This window comes from Micropterus dolomieu, linkage group LG03, assembly GCF_021292245.1.
Source record: "Micropterus dolomieu isolate WLL.071019.BEF.003 ecotype Adirondacks linkage group LG03, ASM2129224v1, whole genome shotgun sequence".
In the NCBI taxonomy this organism is placed as follows: Eukaryota; Metazoa; Chordata; class Actinopteri; order Centrarchiformes; family Centrarchidae; genus Micropterus; species Micropterus dolomieu.
This window is the reverse complement of record NC_060152.1, coordinates 33755496-33760881: the sequence shown is the minus strand read 5'-3', so window position 1 is coordinate 33760881 and position 5386 is coordinate 33755496. Positions and strand designations below refer to the sequence as shown.

The window sequence follows — 5386 nt, the reverse complement described above, 5'->3', positions numbered from 1 at the left end:
GGGGGGGGGGGGGGGGGGGGGGGGGGGGGGGGGGGGGGGGGGGGGCTGGGAGGTGTCTCCTGCAGAAACAAGCCTGCACCGCCCTACATGGCCGCGGGACTCGTGTGTTTTGTTGGCAGAAGGTGCGGACGCAGAGCAGCAGATCTGTAAGTGACTCTTTTTCTCCTGTGCATGAATGGGAAAACCAAGAATTATCACTGAGTGAAATGCATCAAGACTGTGCAGCTTTGTTTGTTACCTGACTTTTAGATCTGCAGAGTTTGTTTTAAAGGCTGGTATGCATCTAATTCAGAGCTACTAGGGGATGGGCTTTGCTTAAAAACAACTTTAATTCCATCCAAATTCACTTAAATATTAGCTAAGGTTATTTTTCAGTTCAGTCTGGGATCATTAATGTAAAACGAGATTAAATTTAGGATCATATTCAGTTTTTTCCCCTGTGAAATCACTTCTTAATGCACAGCTCAGCTTAACTTCTGTTATATTTAACAGGTGAGGGGGTTCAAGGGTGCCTTTGAGATTTGTCCTTTTTTAATGTAAACAATGTGTAAATTAATATTGTTATGCAAGTATTATTAGTTTTGGTCAGGATATTAATGGCGCATTATTAATAATAATCATTTAGTCTGTTCAGTTCTGGATATTTCATATGAACTGTTGCATATATTTTGGAGCTTTTTAATATGTTTTGCATGAAACAGTTGCTGACCGATTAAAAGAAGCACAATAAACTCTTGTAAAGTATAAATCCTCAATGTACCGGATCCTCAAAGCTGTATTTAAGAACTTTACATTAGTTTATTTAAACCTCTTGAATACAAGAGTCTAAAAGGTAAAAAAGAAGTTAAACTGAATTAGTTATTTTGCAACTATTATTATTTTTGCAAACTGGTGTTAAACTTTGAAGTTTAGAGGAAACTCTCTTTTGGTTTATCGCTTTGAAGTAGCAGTGGGTGAAATGGTTAAAATCACCGTACTTCATCACATTTGATGAATTTTTCTTTATTTTGAACTTCCATACAAATAACTCGTCCCGCTCTGTATTTAAAATTAACCCTCCTCCTCCATGTTTTACTTGTCACTCTTTTTCTGCGGCGGTTTGCAGAGCAGTTTAAAGGTGCACAATCTGTTGCTCTCGTGGTGATCACACCTGCTGCCCAAATCACGTTACGTTGCGAGTAAGCTGGATATCACTCGAGATTCCAGCCCCGATTGTCTTCATAGCCGAATGAATAGCAGAGACGGCTCGATATTTCCAAATCTCTAATCATGAACATATTTCTACTGTCACTCGGTACATACCGTCATATCGCCCAACCCTACTGTTAAAGGAACATCACTGTTGGTCAGGCTTTTAAAAGCTCTTTCTGACAATGTTTCATCTTAATATGACGTTTCCTGCTGCCTGTAAATGAAGAAATGTCAACTCTTGGCCAGAACACGTTCACGGAAGCATCTGATTTACGCTGCTGGTCACTGGATCAGGACCATTCAGCTGTTTTAATCCATGTAGGGCTGCAGCCTAACCATTATTTTGGTTATCTGTTAATCTGCTGTTTCTTCTAGGTCAATTGTTTCATACCTAAAAAGTAAAAACAAAGAGTGAAAAATGCTCCTCACAACTTTCCAGATCAAATGTGACATCTTGAAATGTTTAGTTAAAACCCCAAATTAACAATAAGAAGGATTATATGAAACAAGATGTTTGTTTGCTTGTCTTCTTAGTGTGCAAAATCCAATCTGTCTTTAGTAGGAGTTTTTCACATTATGCTGTGGGGAGTCTCGATGTGAAACACATGGTGACTCCAACTGTCCACCACCGTGACTCTCACAACAGTGCAGCGCTGAGCTCTGTGCCTTTCTTTTAATCTTTTTCCTGTTTCATGATAAATGCTACTGAGAAATATTTTAAGAGGCTCTAAGATCAAAGTCGGATCCAGAAAGTATGGAAGTTGTTTAAGGACAAAACTGTTTCTAGAGTGCAAAACCAATTCAAGCATGAAAGTCCACGTCTGAGAGCTCGCAGGGGCCGATACAAAAGATTTGAGTTTACGTCTCATGAGTTAATAAATTGGTTAAAATGTTTGTTTAAAGTTAATATTGAAAGTAAAACATGTCCAGATGAAACAGATTAATGTTTGATACTCCTCTACTGTAATATACAGTACTGTGCAAAGTAAAGTAAGAATGCTTTCAAAAATAGACGAGTTAATAGATTAAATTTATCGAATAACAAAGTGCAAAGTGAGTGAACAGTAGAAAAATCAAATCAGTATTTGGTGTGACCACCCTTTGTCTTCTAAACACCATCAATTGTTCAAAACAGTTCTGTGCATTATCGTGCTGTATAATGTGTTTTTGATCATTTTGGCATACTTGTAAGTTCTGCTAGTCGTTTTAACTACCTATTTTTTTACTACCTTTGTTTCCATCACTTTAGAAAGAACAAGCACTGTACTGCAAAAGATGTATTTTTACTTTGTTTTTCTGACAACATTTGCTTATAAGCTTTTAAATTTAAAATATAAAAGTGTAACAAAAAGGCATATGCAGATTTAATGCGTATATGATAATTTATCATGTGTTATGTTTGATCGCTATCGGTTATCAAATTTGACCCATTGAATTATCAGATTTAAAGTTTAACTGCTTGATATCTGAAAACCGCGCTTAACACATGGTTTTCCAATCTTGACTTGGTTGATTCGATTACAGCTTGGAGATATTTTTGTCATTAATGAACTCCCATACTTCAGGCAGATCTGTTTAATGTAACTGAAAGATCTACTGCAGCCTCCAGGCACTCAGTTCACTGTACAACCCCCGCCCCCCTCCACCCTTCATCTGTTTCTTATTGGACTTTTTCTTACACAGAAAGCTTTACAGTATTCATCACGTAATACTCCTGTTGGGACTTAAACTATGTCTGCTGTGCTCTGTGATTCAATTCACTTTATTTCACCAGAGTAATCCACTCAGTATCAGTACTGCTTTCTAGGCAGACCTGGATACGTGCAGAAGAAGAAATAAAACAGTTCAAGCTGCCAAACGACGACAGATTCCCATTGATTCTCAAGCAATTGTTCCTCTACATATCTTATTATAAGTATTATTCTAAAGTCCTTGCAGTGTGACTCCACTAAATGCTTTAATCTCCTGCAGTATAATTATATTGTGTCTCTCCTCCTCTTAGACATTAACTATAATATTACAATAATGGTAAATCACAGTCCCGTCATATCAGATCTTAAAGCATCCGGTACATAAACTCTACAGCAGTGTGTGGTGTTTTATCTCCTGTTGTGTCACTGTGGCCTGATTCTTTGTGTCATTTGTACAATGCTGGTATGATTTATTGTAGAATTATTGAGGGTATCATCCTTCTCTCGTCTGCACAGCATCTGTTGAATCAGTCCTGCGCTGCGTGAGGTCATACAGCCTGTAACTCCTACATCTAGTAACAGTTTCCAACTCTCTACTTCTGCCGTTTGTCTTCCTGTAGTCTTGTGACTCAAGCTTCCAGTGAAGGTTGATCGTTGTACAGTTGTACTTTTATGGAATACATGTACACAGAGGAACTTTAATATGGAGACCTTTTTTACTTACTTGGCGTTTTGGTGCATGTCTGTTTTTCTTTTAAATATGAGTTAGGTTCATAGGGTCAACACAGGGTCATATTATAATTATTAAATTATCTTGCGTCCTCCGCATAGTATCTCTTTTCTTATGTAGATACCCGCTGATCTGCCTCTCAGCATCATATTCATTCATAGAGCTACAATATAAGTCTAATATCAGTTGACACGCAGGCTTATCGCCGTGTTAGTGGTAAAAACCTATTAAACAGGCTAGGTAACGTTATACTTGCTAATATGACGGACCAATGGAAAAATCCAACGGTTATAATAATTTATTTGTCATAAAGAGAAAATAATCCCCTGATCCGAAGTTTAAAGTGAATTACTGGACTTCCACTGAAGTGATTGAGACTTCCTCTCCCACCGGACGGGTGTCTGTAGGCGACGTAAAGGAAACCAAACCACTGTGAGGCAAAGTTGTTGTTTGTTGTTTTACTATTTACACAATAATTTTAGTACACATCATTATATTATTTAATTACGTTTTTAGGGGATTTCCGCCTATGTGTGGAGGAATGAGGAGACTGTAACCAACCAGTCATTTAATTTTCCCAGATTGCACAGGGCACACTCCGAGTTCATATTCTGCTTTTTAGCTTTTCCCCTCTCCTTTATTGAGTAATGTATCTTTCAGCTTCTCGCTGACCCGCCCTTCTATGCTTCTGATTGGCTAGTAGTCCTTAACTAGGAACTGAGCATGTGCAGCTCCCAACAAAGATCATGTAGAGACAAGATGTATCACTCCATAGCTAAAACGAAGCCTTCAACACAGGCTGAAAAGAGGAGCTGCAGCAATGTGCAGTATGACAACAAATATAACCATGTAAACCTGCTCTGGTACAAACTCTAAATAAGAATATGAACCTGAAAATGAGCATGCAGCCTTTAGATTACTTAAATTTAGAAGTAAATATTGTTGAAATATTTAGTCAGTTGTTGACTAAAAACATATGTTGATACAACCAGGCCACACGTAATGGTACTGAATGATAACGCAAGCTGATGTTCCGGACCTTTTTGTTTTGCAAAATTTTCTCTTTGAATTTTAATTGAATACCCCTGAAATATACAGTGGGGAAAAAAGTATTTGACCCCTTGCTGATTTTGCAGGTTTGCCCACTTACAAAGAATGCAACGATCTATAATTTTAATCATATGTACATTCTAACAGTGAAAGACAGAATCCCAAAGAAAATTCCAGAAAATCACATCATATGAATTTATAAAAATTGATAACCATCTGATGAGGAAAAACAAGTATTTGACCCCCTGGACAAACAGCAAGTATTCTGGCTCCTACAAGCCCCAATCCCAACCAATTATCTACATCAAATACACCTGCCTCACCTCGTTACCTGTATAAAAGACACCTGTCAACACCCAAACAACCAGCATCCAACATCACCACCATGGGCAAGACCAAAGAGCTTTCTACGGACATCAGGGACAAGATTGTTGAGCTGCACAAGGCTGGGATGGGCTACAAGAGAATCGGAAAGCAACTTGGAGAGAAAAGATCAACTGTCGGTGCAGTTATCAGGAAATGGAAGAAGCACCACACCACCGCCAACCTCCCTCGGTCTGGGCCTCCACACAAGATCTCGCCTCGTGGGGTGTCCCTGATCATGCGAACGGTGAGGAATCATCCCAAAACCACAAGGGGGAACTGATGAATCAACTGAAGGCAGCTGGGACCACAGTTACAAAAGAAACGGTTGGTAACACACTACGCCGTCATGGATTGAAAT

At 38.7% G+C, this 5386-nt stretch overlaps 1 protein-coding gene across 3 annotated transcripts in view; it reads left to right on the top strand.

The window, feature by feature from the left end:
• The first annotated feature begins 122 nt into the window (after positions 1-122).
• Positions 123-5386, top strand: part of col6a4a (collagen, type VI, alpha 4a) — an 82932-nt gene continuing 77668 nt past the window's right edge. For 2 of the 3 annotated variants that reach the window (XM_046043745.1, XM_046043744.1), the window contains exon 1: positions 129-146. The gene's annotated coding sequence lies outside the window, so the exon portion shown is untranslated. Of the gene's footprint in view, positions 147-5386 lie in introns of all 3 variants that reach the window. The other variant, XM_046043746.1, reaches the window with a different exon arrangement.